Genomic DNA, 18902 nt, shown 5'->3' with positions numbered 1-18902 from the left:
TACCCTAGATTTTTATTCTTGAATTCAAAAGGGAATGGTTCAAAGTTTCTTTGTAGAAAGTTGGAGCATAAGTTTAAGTCTTTCAATTGTGAGGTACGTACCACCTTAAATAGCCTTAAATAGCCACCCTGGGGTGTTTGCTATTGAAGTAAAGAATACAAGAGCTACATAATGATACAAGTGCTACAATGGTTGGAATTTTGTACAGAAAATACCAATGATATCATATCACTGATGAACACTACTGTATACAGTGCACTGTTCATGTACATGTATGCTATCAAACTTCTTGTTGCTTAATTATCACAAATACTTGTACCCTGGTTTTCCCTGCCTGTGCACATGAGAACCTACCGGTACATTGAATTATTAATGTTAGAAAAAAAGAGAATTAGCTGAGTACAGGTAATCCTGTAGATGCAGCACAAGTGTGGTCGCTAATTTTGAAAGTTTTCTGTCGAGGCTTGCTTGCAAACAATTCAGTGTTTCATCTAGATAGGGGGATGGAGATTTTCCCCCTCTGTTGATATGTTGGCACCCCCTAGTAATTTGTGAAGGCGGATCATCCCCCATGTAATGGTGCCAGTCACACCTTAGAGATACAAATTTTCTGGTAAAGGGGGAAAATCCCCCCTGTTGATGCCATCCTGAATGAAACACTGAAATATTTATGCAGTTTTTTTACTTGTATTGTTCACATAACAGCTGTACATGTACAATCTGTCATCGAAATGTATTTCGAGTGTAGAATATTACCCACACACATATACACATGTAGGTCTTTGAAATCTCCATTGCTTGTGAGTATATGATGAGCCTTTTACACAACTGCAAAATTATTACATTTGTTAATGCAAAATATGATGTCAGTTTTCACAGCTGTCAGAGGCCATGCTAGGGGACAGGCAGGAGTTACACTTGTGTATGGAGTAATAAAAATTTCACACATTTTTGAGCAAATTTTCACGTAGTTGAATCATTCTCAAAATATGCTATGTTGATTGGCACTTGCATGTCATCATATAGCCAATGATGGGCAAATTACACTGCATTGTCACTCGGTTTGCATGATCACAAACTCTCGCTTCTGCGGATATTACAAATTACCGTTAGCAACTGTTGCATGGCAATGGCAAAGCCGCCTGTATCACCTTAAGTGAGCAGTTGCTAAGCACCCACTTGGGAATAAGAAGGTAGTCCCAGATATTTATGTGTTTGTACAGCAAGGTAGGGGCACATTCTTACAAAGGGAACATTGAGTTGTCAAAATGTTTTAAATATGCATGAGCTGTAAGTTTATTTACCGGTATATGTTTGCCAAGACAAATATCAAATACTTAAAGAGGTACAGAAAAAAAGTGTTACTGAACAACATAGTAGGAAAAAAATGAGCCACTCCCATTTTTATATTTAGAAAATGAGAATGAAAAAATATTAAAGTACATATTTTGCAGATATCACTTTTGTTCAGTATACTTATGCTACAGAACTAGAGTTTTCAAAAAATGAACCTGTATATAATAGTGCGTGCATCATATCTTACGGACAAACTGGTAATACAGTTGTACTGTCAAAGGACGTTCACAGTACAGTATGTTATTTACATGTAGGACCTGTATCGCTGTTGTGAGTTGAGGTATTGAGTGTTCCTCAAAAAACACACCAAGATTATTATATCACTTTTGGTTAAACGGTGTTAAATATTTGATTTTCAGGTCAAAAAGGCAGATAATCGTATTGACTGAAAATAATGGGCAATAAAACACACTGGATCTTACAATACATGTACAACAAAAATATGAACGATCACATTAATCATTATTGATACTTCAGGATGGAATTTGGTGGCAAATCACAAAAAATTGATGGAAATTTTGGACCATTTCTACATGTACGCCATATGACTCACCATCACTTGTGGTCAGAGTAGCCGAGCAGTTGTAACATGGAGACAGCAAACCAGCCATTTTTCAATCAGTCGTCAGAACATTAAAGCTGTTAACTTGCAGATAATTCAATTTAACCATTGGTGGAAAAAAAAATATTCCCAAAACTTCCCGAGCGACGACATTTGCGTTATTCCCACAGAACTGACATTTTCACATGGAGAAACAGGAAAAGCAGAGCGATATCCATGATTAATGACAATGAGGAAGACAGCCGGACAGGAGGAACGATCCTCGGAACCCACTTGCAAATTCATTCATGTCTGCAGGTTTCTTTAAAACCAGTCAGATGCATAGCATGACGTTTTACTGCCTGAACGTGAAAGTTGTCAAAGATTACGATGGCTCTCCTAGGAGCTCTAACACCTCATCGCATGAGTCATCGAAGACATGTCTAAAAGCTCACCTGATTAACATTCAATGATTTACGGCTTCCATTGCATTTTCATTAAAAACCTAATAATTTTTCAAAGTGACATTTTCACAAAACCAAGCCACACCTTTTGTCATTTTACACCGTACTCTACATTTTTCTATCTGTCATAGCTGTTCTAATTATTCTCCTACAAAAACCTGCACCTCTGTTGGTGTTATTCATTAATAAACAGGACCCTTGGGAAGACTAGCATATGAAAAGCTGGTATTCTTTGTACAGACTCAACCCCTAAAACTAAGGATAAACAATGGCCTGCATGGTAGCAGCTCTTGCACAATTGCAAGTATCACAAAACACCTATACACGCAATGCTGAAAACCTACAGAGAAAATACATCACCTTACAGTCACACAGAACCTCTCTTTGTGAATAGTTAGATAGCGAACAAACAGCAGAGGATAAAAGTTATACGGTTCTACTATAAATAGGTCATGCGCACATAATCAGTGTTTTTGTTGAAGGCAGTAAAGCTAGACGATTTTATCATGGTTGCAAAGTCACCGAACTGTGATTCTCCTCAGCTTGTTAGTTTTAAACCCATTCACATCGCATTGATTTGGCCCAAGCCCGTTGTTTTTACCATGAGTGTGGACCGACTCATGGGAAAATTAGGGTAAAAAAATAACACATGGCATGTTAAGGGTTAACAGTGATATTATCATTGCTGCAAAACCATTTAGCTTTTTTATGGTTCACAAGTACGCTGACGATTATGTATATATTGTAATTGAGATCATTATTGATCGACATACATGTGCGTGCAGACATGTTAAGTGCATGCATAGTATATATCATAAACACAGTGTTTGCAAAATTTAAAATGGCTGTAAAGTGCATCGCCCTATGCCCAGTTTTGCTCGATTTGGTTACTGTAGCATTTGCTGTGTACAAGAATCTATAGGATTGTATACTGTACGCATACATGATACATCTCAGCTACAGTGAATGGGCACTACTGTACATTTTGATGGGCTGTACATGTACACGTATGGAACACTGCTGTTTGATACGCATACAGCAGTGTTTTCTCTGCATGTTCATTGAAAGGGGCACTTTCTGCCCCGTTCATCAAAATTAGCAGGCAGACTTGGCATTTTAGGGGCAGTCACTTTTGATATTGATTTTGCCTTCCTAGGAAACGCTTCCTCCATATCATTATGATCGCCATCCAGTTCAGTTGCGTCGTCTATGTTGCATGTAGCACCAGTACTATTAAACATAGACATCATGATGTTTGTCAGCTTGTGATGTGCTCGGCTGCTCTCTATCTTCTGTCAATTTGTCACCCACGAGTTTCCCCAACTAAGAATTTGACATATTTGTTCCCTTGGACAAGATTCAGTCTGAATTTGGGGGTAAATCCATGAAAATATACACCGATCCCTATGTGCCGATCAACAGATTGTGTTGCATTGCGATATGCGTGCCTACACAATGCTAAAGCTGGAAGTTCCCCAAAGTCCATCATTGATACACACAGTTCGCTACACTACGAGCTTGGGTCACCCTCATATATCAGTATATGTGGATGGTTTGCTTGCTGTGTTTTGTATGTGGTTTCCGCGCTGTCAGTAATTTTTTCAGGGCAGACGATGGCTCAAAATGCGCAATATGCGCAATCGCGCAGTCGAGAGAAAACCCCGATACAGTATGCATATTCAAATACAATCAGTTCAAATGTCATTATTCATACATGTGCACCACTACCTGTACATGTTACTGCCTATGTCTGTACAAAAATTGACTGATTCAATAAACAGAAGTGTTTCACTGTCAGTTTGTGCTATACAGACAAACTCTTTGGGAATGTATTCCAATATAGCACTACTTGCGAATTACATTGTCCACTCTGGTAATCAGTCCAAATGACCCTAAGTATATTAAATCATTTCAATATGTACGTCATGGTGTTCATTGCAATTACAGAGATACTAGTATTTAATTTACAGAGGAAATTAATTAACTGTCTGATTTGGTTATATAATGAACATTAGTGGAATTTTCAAGCTGTTGATCAAAATTTAAAGCAATTTCATGAAATGTAATTCCTTCTTGCAAGGAGAAGAAAGTACAATATCATTATCAATAATTTTGTGAAACTTAAATTCCAACTGGAATTTTTACCATCTATCAAAGATGCAGAAATAAAAGCCTATTTAAATGACAAGGCAAAACACACCATACATAATTCATACTTCAGACAACAACTACAGACATGTTGTGTCAAATGATTGACAGACAGATGGTATTACAAAATTGCAACATGTTACGGATCAATACATTGTCAGACTGTCAATTAGAGAATATTGTCTTTGTACAAAGAATGCAATGAAAGGCCGCTAGAGAATCTGAAAAAATATTTTACGGTCAACAGAACAGATTGACGTACTGAAATAAAAAAAGGTCAATTAATTGTCCATATTCGTAATTAGTTAACTTAAATGAAAGAATCTCAATGAGTGGGAAAAGACAATCTTGTCCGAGATGTCATAGCCCCTGAGAACATAGATATGATCAAAGCCACTTGGGTGAAAAACAAGAACTCTTTCACTCGTAAATGTATGCAGCTGTTATACTCACATTTTAGCATATCCTCTTTGTGTTCTATGCATTTTTAATAATCTGTGATTCATAACTGTCTCTTGACTATAAAAGAATTGATTTCAATGAACTGGATTGTGTTACGCACGCAATGTTTCTCGCATAATACACAAAACAATTTTAATCCTCCGTCTTCCATGGGGGTTACAGTTCATGAGTTTAATTTTTCAGAGAGCATTCCCCATTTCCATGAACTTGAAATCAAAACTATGCCATCGTTCGATTTGTTCGATAAAAGTCATTCAATGTCTAATACAACTCTCAACCATGTTTACATTAACCCTTTGAGCGCCAAAGTTAATTTTTGTCACCTTTACAAAATATACCCCAGTCAATTTTTTTCAGATTTTTGCCAAAATTTTTTGATTAAAAAACTGTAGCCATTGAAATGTCATGTCCATTTGCTCAGAATTATCAAAACAAACACAGAACAATTCATAAAAATTAGTAAAATGTTGTACTGAAATTTTGGTGGGGAAAATTACAGCGCTCAATGGGTTAAGACTATCAAAACTACTGTTTTGCTATATTTATGAACTTGAAGTACACTGTACATGTTATTTTGGTAATGTCATGGGTTGAAAACAGACATCCCGACAAATCAAATCCACTTGGTACATGTGCAAAGAGGATTAACACTACGAATGTGGCTCCTTTCACAGCCGAAGAGATCTTTCATGGTCTGTCACTCTGCGGGGATAACAATTGGCCGACAGCTGTTGCCATTCAGTTTCGCACACTGTCTGGTTTTCAAGTATTAGTAATGATGATGTGCCACACCGTGACCATTGTCTCCACAAAGAAAGAATGATTCACACTTCAAACTATAGCAGGCATGAAAGGAAAATGATATAAGCAGGCTAAACAATGAGACAAAAAGGTTGCTATTGAATTCTTGCAATTAATAATAATAAAATATTACATCATTGCATAGCAACACTCAAACTGTACCACCATATACTTGATACATACTTTTACATAGGCTTATACATGTGCGTACCTGTATACCGTACCATACTCGTATTTAGTCAGATTCCACAGTCATCTATTTAAAACTGACTAGGGCTACCAGAGGGCATGATCAAACTATTGGCAGTTTTGTCATACTTTGAACAAATCTTAATAGGACATCTCTGGGAACCTGACATAAAATTTCAAAGCTGGCATATGAATGGTATCTGAAGAGCTTTTTCAACCCAAATACGATTAACGTGCTCCTTGAAAACCTGAGCGGTTTTGTAATATTTTGAAATGGAAATTAACTATCATCCTTCACGTACAGCAAAGTCTATAATTTTTAAAATTTTCCAAACTCCTAACTGGTTGGTAGTTATTGAATAACATGCTTTATTTACCAGTAATATCTATGCAGTAAGGCAAAGAATATGAAATGTATATCAAACTGAACTGCACTGAAAACAGTATTTGGTCAGATGTACACATTTACCTGATAACAATAAGAGTGGTATTAGCCCAGTGTATGATCACTCCATAAACCAGTTAAACAATGACGTTAAAGGCAATTGAGTGATCAATATTAATTGCTTCTCCCCTTTCGATACAGTCACGTGACCCACGAATATTCAGTAGCAGGTCAGTTGATTACGGCTGCCCCTAGCAGCTCTGCATCGGCAAATTTCAGAGCCAAGCTCTCAATTAATTCAGTCGAGTTTGATCAATTACGATTTTAATGAGTTATCCGTATTAAGCCTACATGATCAATCATAATTAATGAGTTGCCCATATCAAGCACTAAGTCTATGAACACAAGTTAAGCTTTTTCATGAATTTAGACAGAAAATTATACGATAAATTGAGTCTCAGCGAGTTGACACAATGTACATGTACCTGTCAGGTGCTGGATGTCATAGAGAGATGTTTTGGGATGTTTACATAATCAAAAATAAATTTAGTGGCAAATCATTGCACAAAAGCCAGTTTGAATATAACATATACAGCATCAGTACCTCGGTACCAATGTTTACATTTGGGTGTGTGCTCACCAGTGTTATTGTATTTGGGCTGGGTGCCACATTTGCATGGAGAGATGTGCATACATGTATGGATGATTTATACCTGTACATGTATATGACAGCACACAGAGATAAATATGTGTATAACAATGACATACATAGACAGACCCAGCTAATTGTCCTAATTCTGCCATGCATGTACACCTTGTACACACCACATGAAAGTGAAAATCTGCACTACCTGTATAGCACATTGGATCCTTTTCAATGCGGTGTTCAGTGTATCATTATCTACATAATTTTGAAAGATGTGAAATTTATCACAACGATATTAATCTTCACCGCATTGTTGCAGAGCCGATTCAAAATATTCCCAAACCACTAAATCATTTCCTTCTGTGTGATGTATATTAATTGCATGCCATTTCTAAGGCTCCCTATGGTATTTCCCACTGAAGTGGGACGCAGACTAAACTGAACTTATAAATTCTGTTGATTGAAATGGGGACGTTTCTTGACTTGATCCTTTGACATTTGATTTAACACTTTTTGCTATTTCCCGGCATAATTTATTCCAGTAGCTAGCAAACTCATCGTCATGCATAGCGTTGACACCAAATGTAGGCTCCCATTGATGAATTCAACTTTTCCTCAGAGGAATACAAATCCGATCTTTGTTTTGTCTGACCTTATCAGGCTTATCAGAAAATACTTGCCCTTTGACCCAACCTTTTGTTTTTCACTTCATTATATTAGCAAGGTCTGGAACCTTTTTTCCTTTTCAGTCCACAGAACTATCTGTATACCTTGTTAAAATGGTAATTACAAAGCCAAAGGCAGATTTTAAACGTTTTTAGTATTTTGTAATATTTTGTACAATGGATAACAGAAAACCATCTACTAAGTTTCACCAGACATCAATGCGACCCTTGCTGTTAATCCTACCAAGAAACTTATCATCTGCATTGAGAGCTAAAGAATGTTTTTGGAATGTATACATGCAACTGTAATGTTTCCACAGATCTACTGAAGTGCAATAAGACATATTACGTTTCATCAAAGGTATTAAGATATCAATAGAAATATTTAGTTCTGAAAACAACCAATGTTTCAATTTAAAGCATCTCATTTTTTATTTAAGCAATAAAGCACACCAAGTGACGGTATACCAACGAGATTTTGACCAGTTCATGACATATACGCACTCGCTTTTGCTCGTGCATATATGAAGTGAACTGGTCAAAATCTCATGGTATACCGTTGCTGGGTGTGATTTATTGCTATTATATCATAACAGTATATTGAAATTCTGGTGTGGAACGTCAAAAACGGATTGTTGCTCAAGCTGAGAACTCGGGTATATGCCAGCCGTGGTATATCGCCAATATACCACGGTTCTTTTCGTGTCTCCACCAATCAGATCGGTATATTTGTGTCATCAATATACTGGTATGATATAATTTGGGATATCTTCTTGGGTCTTTGTATCACTTGTAGATTAAAATTTCAGTGCTGAGTACACTTTGTGTCACATTCATTAATATTAATCATCTTCTCATCTTTGTGACTTTGTGTCACATTTGAAATATTATTACTATTATTGTTATTATTGTTACTATTATTAGGAACAATACAGTTGTAGAAGTCAGGGGTAATAATACGATAATTACAACATTGCAGGGCTAAAAATAAAGAGAAAAAAGAACCATCAGTAGAAACACTGTAGTGAATATGTTATGATCAAATGTTCATTGCTATGTTCAGTTTCTCCATCTCACCTACATGTGAACAAGTCGTTGTTTTTTGTCACAGCATACAGCAAACTGTTGCACTAGCATTGTCATTCTCTGCACCATTAGCTGTATCTTTTTAAATTTTTTTCCCCATAAGACAGTGTTGTAATCAAAAGCTACTTATATAGATATGCTTACCAAAGTGTGATCATAGAACGTTCTTCAAACACTGGTGATGAATGTCCAACTTAGATTTTAACAAAGAAATAATTTTCGACTTGCAAATCATACCATATATCATGTATGGCCATTGCAAGCGAGCAACATGAAAAAAATTAATCTATCAAATCCATTGCCAAGCTCGAAGTATTGACATTTTCAAAGACAATATGGTTAATCAAAATCATCTCCCTAAAGGTTGGAGGTATTTTTTGGTGAGCAAAATGCAAAAAGATACTGCTAATGAGGCTTTAATTACATAAACACACTTCCTCAAATTAACATAAATTAGCATACAATATGTATGTTTATAAAAGTATATACAGCCATAGATGCCTTATTTTTTATTATCTATACTGTATTTAAGAATACAGTGCTGTGTATTGTTTCCATATCTTTTTAATTAATATTACTAATATTTCTAATATGAATTGTTACTTTTGTTAAGGTCCATGTGAGAATTGGTAGATTTTTTTGTATATTATGGTTTATCAACAGCTACATGTACTGTAATGTGTACTAACTCAGCCCCATCACCTCACCAGCATATTCACAAGTCATGATTGCAAAACTACATGATTGAATACAGCGTATCTTTGATCCTAACATTGCCACATCCCTGATAACCTCACACCACATTGTTGATTGATAACTACTTGTTGCATTGTTGAATACATTTTAACTAATTGACTTACACTTTTCCCTCCATCCTTCAACATGGAGGCCACGTATGATGTGCAAACACAGCCACTATATCATCAATCTATTTGCAGTGATGGGTCTGTTTTTTGACATGCCATAGAACATCTTAACCCTTTGAGTGCTGTCATTTTTCCCACCAGAAGTTTAGTACAACATTTTACCAATTTTTATAATTTTTTTCTGTAATTTTTTTTCACAATTTCAGCGACAGTGTTTCTTAAAAATTTTGACAAAATCTGAAAAAATTTGACTGGGGTACATTTTATAAAGGCGACAAAAATTGACTTTGGTGCTCAAAGGGTTAAACTGCCAATGAATCTAAATATGGTTGATAACGTATGAATATCTAATACATCTATACCTACACGTATCTTGAGATGTGCTGCTCTCGATTAAGGCAATTTTTCACCCATTAGCATACCAGTAGGGGTAGTGCCATGTAAAGCTACAAAACATTTGTAACTCTACATTTTAACAATTTTTTTAATAACGGTATTTTTGTATCATGTAAGAAGTACAGTTTCTCAGTCTACTACCTGAAATATTTTGAAATACCCAGAATTCAGTTTGTCGAGGTGAAATGTCAGCAAGTAACTGCCATTGTTATTACAGACAACTGAACTGAGTCTGTATCTGAATTTGATTATCAAAGCTAATGATGCAGGACACAGATACAATACTGTCAATGTTGTCAAACTCAGTACTGGGTATGATCAACAAGCTGTAGAAAGGAAGATCTAGAAACAATGGCTGGAAAAAAATTGCTAAAAGTTACAGTTACCGGGGCCTGTCAGTATTTCTGGTTGATACCAGACATTATTTATTTGTTCTGTCTATCAGCTGAGTTCAGCATGTTTCAAGGTCCAGTGGTAAAATAAATGTACGGTACTCTCAAATAACATAAAAAATCTGGTTACTATGACAATCAGTGCGACTTTCATCCTTTGAAATCTTCTCCTGAAAATTTTTGGAAAAAATGTCCTTTACATGAACAAGATATGAGTCAGGATTTGAAACTTCATAAAAGGTCAAAGTCAGGATTGTTAACATGATTTTTATGGGAGGAAAAATGTGCTGTGGAAGATAAGAGGATTACATCAATGCAGGAAATATGGTTTTCTACACTTGCAAGGCTACTGAATTTTTCAGAACAAATCACCATGTGAGCAAAGCCCATAGCTGACTATTAACACTTTGAGCGCTGTAATTTTCTCCCGCCAAAATTTAAGTGTAAAATTTTACCAATTTTTTTGAAATTTTCTGTAATTTTTTGATAATTTTGGACCAAATGGACGTCACATTTCATTGGCTACAGTTTTTCCTCAAAATTTTAGCAAAAATCTGAGAAAAATTGACTGGGATTATTTTATAAAGGGGACAAAAATAGACTTTGGCCCTCAAAGGGATAAATGAAAAGTACTATTGTCACCCTGGCAAGCTGAAATATTAAATATATCACTGCACTGTACATTAATCTCACTTATTTTCTACTGATCATGTGCATCAAAACAAACCGTATGTGTTGTGATGCCATAATCTTTCATGTACATCTGGAAATTACGAGACCTTGATAGCAGCAATTTTTAAACATAGGGCCAAAGTCCCTGAAGCTACTATAGACATGGATACAAAATTGAGTATTTCCTGACTGTATGAAATTATCTCACTTAGGTCATCCTAGGGACTTGTACACCAAATATTAAAGCTGTCTGACCAGCGGTTTTGAAAGACAAAGCAACTCAACAGTTGACAGAGCTCTGCTGTGTTATGTAGAGAATAACCTTTTGTGACACATGTATTGATGAAGAAGGTGGATATCTTTGATTAACATTGTATTTTTTTCTGTTGAATAAGTTGAGACTGTACATACTCAGAGAAAGCACACTGAAGAGACAAATGTTTGAAACTTAAGAAGTTCAAGGTCATCAAAAGCATTATAAGGAATCATGTAACTTTCATTGCACTGTTTACACAGATTGCATAATTGCTATAAATAGCACATGAGGAATCTTACAGCCCACTGGGCTTTACCATAAAAACCCTATCACTTTGACCACTCTTTAATTGACCACTCTATTTTTTTCCTCAAAAAGTAATTTTATTTTATCCTTACCAAGTCAACCATAAATGGAAATTAGAACTTTCTCTTTCTCTATCTCTATCTCTATCTCTATTGACTATTTTGAGCAATTTCTTTTAGATAACATACAGGACAATAAATGACGGTTCAGAATATGTCAAAGTTGGGATTCAGGAAAGTTGCCTTTACATGTTTTAATCCTCCAAGATGGTAACATTTCACTATGAATTATCAAAAAAAGTTGAACTTTCTGATAATTCTACACTAAAATTATTTTGGCTTTGATGATTTCCTAATTAATTCAATTATTTAAAATCATATTAATTATTTTTTTCTGGGTGAATTGATAGGGTTTATACAGTACAAGAATTACATACAATGTAAGTCAAATTTTGACCAAAAATGACAAAAAAATTCCTTAAAAATACACATTTGCATATTTCATCACAATTTGAACAAATTTAAGTTGGGTTATCCCTAGGGACCTGTATACCAAATAACAAAGCTGTCTGACCAGCGGTTATGAAGAAGAAGATTTTTTACCAAAAACACCTTTTTTGGCATTAATTTGCCTATTTTCAACAATATCAAAAAATTAAAAAAAAATAGTTTCTCAAAATCATATTTTTCATCTACACAACAAATATCAAATCAGTAAGTACTGCGGTTCTCAAGATATTTGAGTGGACGGACGCCTCACAAACGGACATACATACATACATACATACATACAGACTGACGACGGACGCCGGACGGATACCCATCCCAATAGCTTCTACAGACTATAGTCTATAGTAGCTAAAAACAGGCAACTGATGATGAGCGTCAAGTTGCAAGGTAGATGTAAAGGTGATGAAAAGTGGTCTGGGTGCATCCACAGTAATGTGCTCATAGTGTACCGTCTAGTTAAGGAGTTTTTTGAAAATAAATTTTTGTGTCAAGCTGACACAATTACTGATGCATTTAATATAAATAACTTTCTCAAGCCAGAGAGAACACTCTAGACTGAATCTGGCGTGTCAGTTAGGCAGAAGTGGTATAGCACTGGTGGTACCTGATAGGTACATGTAGCTCACATGTAAAATAATCTAAAACTGGTGACTTGTCGTCTGTTTAGTGTTATGTGAAGATCTTCATGGTTTCTAGTTAATTCAGGAACATAACCTTTCTTTCAAGGATAACGAAATTGTCCACTGTTTGTCTTTAGAATTTGGTTATTCTGATGGTTGAGTATATCACAGTCCCTCCGGAGGGACAGTGATTATATGATGGGTGGAAGTCAGTTCTACATAGACCTTGGGGTTTTGTCCCTAACAGTTAGCAACTTTGCTTATCACAAGTTGGTGACAAAGACACACTATTGCATGCCTAGTGGATGTACTCTGGGAGAGTGGGCACTCAAGCATGTTCCTCCTTTCATGCAAACAAAGCTGGCATTTTTCATTCACCATTAAGGTCTATGAAATCAAGGAAAGCAAGCAATTTTTATTATCTGCCAAAACAGTCCATGAAAAGATTACCTTCAACTTTTGTAAACTGTCTATTCACCATTATTAATCTCAAACTTTGTAAACACAACTTGTTTTCAAATCTGATTTACTTCTGATTTTTACATCACGAAGAATTCGGGAAGTGTATTCACTTTGATAACTTAAATTACTTTTACACTGTTTGGAATGTTATTCAGATATCTCTGGACATGCCATCATCAAAAGAAACCAACTCAGATGTATTTAGCCTGGCAAGACCAATATTATGAGGGTTAGAAAACTGCAACATGGTGGATAATACAACCTACTGCTTTTTGAAGTGGGAAATTGGTGAACTTATTAAATTGTTATTTTATTACTTTACTACATGTAAATTACTGATGGTTTGGAGTTCAAATTTTACAACTTTGCCTATTTCCACTGTCTGTCATTATACAAAATTGCATTTACTTATGTATTCAACATTACACAGGATTATTGAACCATCTAATCTGGTACTAGGGACTTGGTTGAGTGGTTTTTGGTGCTGAAGTCATTTTTCGGCGAGTTGGTAGCATTGTTTCCTCTGAATTTCAGTACAGGTGAGAGACAAAGGTGAGAGAAAGTTGAATAAATTTTTAAACAAGTATCTCAGACCACTATGAGATATTTTCACGTTGTGTCTCACAGAATTTTTCATGACAATTTTAGGTATATTGGCATTATTCCACAATCTCCTACCGCCTTGGAAGAAAAATTCAAGTCCATACAATATAGCTAAGTGCTTGGAATGGGTTTTTCTAAAAGATGTTTAGTACATAGTACACCACATCTCGGGCATTTTGACGGCAATTCACAGATACCACGGATTTTTGCCCAACGCTAGTGATACCATTTTGAATTTCCGGCTGTGACAGCAGTTGATCTTATTCTCAAGCTATTATTGATCCGCTACACATGATGAATTGAAGTAGTAAATGGGGCCATTGTGTCTCTAGCCCGCAGACTGATCGGTTAGATTCATGCGGCCAAATTATGATCCTACAGAAGACGGGTCCCCGGGATAGAATATTGACTGGTAGCGCATTTCACCTTTCCGACGGCAAATGACAACTGCGGTAATAATATTGCCCGGCCGACGACATGGTGCATAAATAATTGCATACATAGGCTACAACAGGGCCACACAAACACGTTCATTGTATCATCAGATGTACATGAATGTGTCTACAACTTGTGCTGCAGCACTGAGAATAACGTCAGCGCCGAGAAAGGACTGGCTAAATCAAAGACATAAAGGCCTTAAATGTTGATGTCTCTTCTACAGCGAAAATGCATAGGAACAATGATTTATCATTCACTAAGCAAACGGCGTACGTTATCCGTGTTCAGAAATTCACGACGATCCACAGAGATTCGATTGTAAACACGGGAGATGGTTCGTCGTTGTGGTTCTTCCATTCTGACACGAAATGCATTGCTTTGAACCACGAGAAAATGGCAAATACACAGAAAATACCTTACCGTATAGAGTGAATTACAGCACAGTGAAATTTCGGCGTGAAAATGGTGCTCCTATTACAAACATTCTCGCAGACATTCCAATGTCTGCCTACGTTCGCATTCAACCAAACTTCCAATACACTGCACCGCACAGCAGTTCAAAGCTTGCTGTGGGGTCAACAGGTAATTCATGTTAATTTATGCGAGCAAAATACAGTACTTGCATTTTCAGAAACAGTTTCGTTCACAAGTACTACATTATGGGGAGGGTGGATTGAGATACAACGACGACACTTTGTTCTGTCAAATATAAATTATAAACAATGTGTAAGGTTTACTGGTCCCAAATGAAGCAAGGTCAGGAGAGGACGGGGCGCAGGATATGACGTTAGGGTTGGGCTAAAAAAAACAATGTAATCGATCAACTTCAGGGTGTCTGCAATTATTTTCGTATTCTTATTCGAAATCGATTCATTGATACAAGCGCCGGTAAATAGTACGCTCATTAATGGTAATTCTTTACACATTTTTGTATCATTACTGTTAGTCTCAGTTCTCGATACCTTGAAACTGTTAATTGTCAAAGTAGAAGGACCAAGGGTAGTGCAGCGTTAGCCGAATGATTTCAAGGACTTGCATGTAGATAATAGATATAGACGGAGAAATCACAAGAAAGTTTCACTGTCATGTTGCCTTTTGCCCTAGGCTTTCACAAAGCTAAGGTGTACCATTCTCGAAAACATTTTTTTTTAAATTGAATAATTATAACAGATTTCACGATGACATAGCAAGATTATCATTTTCTTTACAATAGAAATTTGTCAAACGGGTTCATTTGTCAGCAACACACTATATGTCTGCATACGTGCACAAGTCAGTGGTGGAGGAACTTTTTTGTAAGAGATACAGCTTCATATTAGTTTTACCGGTTCGTTTTACCGCGGTGAAGGGACAGTGGTTTTAAATGTAAGGTACATTGCACTTAGCCTCGAAGACAGATACTTTTGATTCTTAAATGTTTACAATTCTTTTCTGATCTGAAGTACCATTTGTGGGGGCTCATCTAAAAGCTCTTGGATAATAAAAAGTTTTAATGTCTTATTTTTCGAAAATCCAAAATTCTATCCCCCGGGCCCCAAGAGAGTTAACAAAGGGATGACGGGCATTTTGAATTGCAAATATTGGTAAATGTTAGGTAATTTGTTCTCTAGTACCAAAATTTGTATGATGACCCCGATCTTTATTCTCGATTTTGTAAGAAAATGGTTGAATGTTTCATTGGGGAGAGTTTGAGCAAAGGTTTGTGTCTTTCACTGTCGAGGCTCGTATTGCCTTTAAGGCTGAAAGTTACCCGCATACAGCAATATTTACTGCATAAAACAAAGCCGGTACTGCGGAGTTTGATACGATGTATCGCAAAAAAGTAATGATGGGAATACAAGTTTTTCTCATCATATTATTTCTTGTCTGCTCATTTTACCTTTAACATTTGCAGAATTCTTACTATTGCTTAGCCATCCACCATCAATATATGAGACTAGCATTTTTAAGTATCGTGAGGAAACAGTGTATCAAAAACAATTGGGGGAACTGACAAAATCTGTTGGGAATTTCAGAATGAACAGTGTTATGCCGCATAGTATTTGGACGATAAGTTAAGTGTATTGTGACAACAAATATTTTCTTTTCGTCCTCGCGTATGCAAGATATTTTTCTACATTCGTATCGGAAAGTTTTATCCACTTATATATGTCTCAGCAGAGTAGAAATGCGGAAGGCCTAAAGGGGGTCGTCGCGTCGCGCTATCGAAGAGACAAATTCTGCGTTTATGGTAGAATGGCCCTCGGGGACAAATGTTCAGACTAAATTTTTTCAATAATCTTTCTGATCTAGTACAAGTGGGGGCTCATTTTGAAGCTCTTTTAGTGAAAAAAAATCACCGTCTTAATTTTTCGAAAGCTGAACATTTTATTTTTCCCTATAGAGTTAACACAGGGATGGCGGCCATTTTAAAATTCAAATTGGTGCAGAGCTGTCAGGTAATTTGTTTCCCTAGTACACAACTTTAGACGGTGATCATGACCCCTGATTTTTATACTAGATTTGGTAAGAATATGGTTGAAAGTATCATTGAGAAATGTTTGATCAAAGGTTTAGGTATTCCACTTTCGGGGCGCATACTTCTTTATGTAGGCCTACCTTTTGTAAATCTTTCTCGTCACTGCCTCAGCTGTGATGAATGCGTAAAAAATTGAGTATGGTAAAATTCAGGAAAAATGACGAATATGTAATCAATAACTTAACCTAGGTCGTGATTTTGTATTTACCATTCGTTTAAAAAAATGTTTGAATTATTGACAGTGGGATACTTATGTCCCGTTTCAAGTTCAAGCAACGCTGTATGTGCTGATTTTTCATTTATTCTGAATAAGAAATATAGGTGCGTTTTCCTTTTTGTAAAATATAGTGACAAAATTGCATGGCTATGAAAGAATGCCGCCATCATACTAAGGGAAGAACCACATCATTTCGGGTTGGAGGGATAAGGGGGAAAATTTTCGGCGGGAGGAGAAGAAAAAGGTAACTTGATCCTGTAATATCTTGACTAAAATATATTACAGTAACAGTGACGAAAAAATTGCTGTCACAGTGGTGAAAAAATGCTGTTATTTCCATTTCCTGCACTCCCGGGAATCAATGGTTCTTCCCTCTCGAGGGTCGTCAGTTCGACTACAGTCTCTCACACAGTCCACCTGTGGTCTATTCCGCTCTGCGTCTATATATATGCGCCCCATAGACGTGTGTACATATGCCTGAGAAGAAGATGTACACGTCTATTGGGCGCATAGATAGACGGAGAGCGGAATAGACTACAAGTAACTGTGGTCTCTCACTAGCTTTTACGCTGTAACTCGGGGAGCATCATCAAGCTTTTAAGCTGCCCGGACACTCAGACCTTGGCAGTCTGCCTGGACGACCTTGGCAAGCGAAGATGCCTTTAAGGTAGTAGGCCTATGCGCCTCGAAAGTGAAAGACTTAAACTTTTGCTCAAACTTTCCTCAATGAATATTTCAACCATTCTCTCAACAAATCAACAGTAAAAATCGCGAGTCACCGTGCAAAGTTTTGAACTAGCGAAACAAATTACCCAACATTTTGCCATATTTGAAATTCAAAATGGCCGTCATTCCTGTGTTAACTCTAAGGGTGAAAAATTAAATTTTGGATTTTTGAAAAACTAACAAGGTAAAAGTTTTTCTTTCTTCAAGAGCTTTAAAATGAGCCCCCACAAGTGGTAGATCTGAGAAGAATTGTAGAAATTTGAGAGGCCGACAGTCTGTCCCCGAGGCGCGTTCTACCTTAATATCGAAACGTTTTCAACGCCTTTCCATCCGAAGACTTCTACACTACGCTTCTGATTGTTGATTCTATATTTGTGGATACGTATGCCCTGGTCTGTACGTATGGTAGCGGCCGTTACTAGGGACTGTTTAGAATTTACTTCCAGGGGGAGGCTGGAGGACATCTATTTTCCTGGTGAATTTTTTCCATGGTCCCCAGTAAACTATGGAGAAAATCTCTATAGTCCCCCTCACATTTCCTGTTTTTTTTCATGGTCCCCCAATATACACGCCTGCTTACAAACTAAGACACATACAGTCTGACGAATTTTATCACACTTTGCAGGCACAATACAATGGTCATTTAATCGATGATATAACAAAACATTTCAGAGTTACAATAGCGTTGATCGCGATTTCGGGTTTGTTACTTATACACGCGCGCGACTTTCGGACAAATATGCTGAAATTCGGACAAATTTTGTCGTTGTATGCGCGGCTGTTGTTGCAGCTTGTAGTCTCTGTCATCAATTTTTATACGAATAAGTGTGACGCTAAATAGCCATTCTAACACTCGCAGATTTTATTTTCGTCGTTTATGCGGAAAATGCAGACAAATGTTTATTTATGCATATTAATGAGAGAGAACTGTGACGTCATTTGCGATCAGCGCTATTAAGTGGCTAAAAAGCATGTTTTGCATGGACTGCAAGTGATATACCTTTGGGAAGGCTAGTAATGAACAAATCAGGTTGTAAATTTCTGAAGAAAAGTTTTGTTATGTCCACTAGAAATGATCCATTTTATAGCCCTTTTCTTGATTATTTTGACGATTATTTTATTTTGTCCATGATGTTGTTATATCAGTGGTTGTAAATGTTGCCCAAGTTGTTTTTAAC

The 18902-nt window shown here is 36.5% G+C and overlaps 1 protein-coding gene and 1 long non-coding RNA gene across 2 annotated transcripts in view; both read right to left on the bottom strand.

Moving 5' to 3' along the window:
• Positions 1-14972, bottom strand: part of LOC139117043 (protein TANC2-like) — a 44746-nt gene extending 29774 nt beyond the window's left edge. Inside the window, exon 1 of the mRNA XM_070679862.1 lies at positions 14684-14972. The gene's annotated coding sequence lies outside the window, so the exon portion shown is untranslated. The remainder of the gene's footprint in view (positions 1-14683) is intronic.
• The window catches only part of LOC139117045 (uncharacterized), a 75565-nt gene that overhangs the window by 29774 nt on the left and 26889 nt on the right, over positions 1-18902 (bottom strand). The window lies entirely within an intron of this gene.

Source organism: Ptychodera flava, chromosome 18 (assembly GCF_041260155.1).
Source record: "Ptychodera flava strain L36383 chromosome 18, AS_Pfla_20210202, whole genome shotgun sequence".
Lineage (NCBI taxonomy): Eukaryota > Metazoa > Hemichordata > Enteropneusta > Ptychoderidae > Ptychodera > Ptychodera flava.
This window is presented reverse-complemented; position numbering and strand designations above follow the sequence as displayed.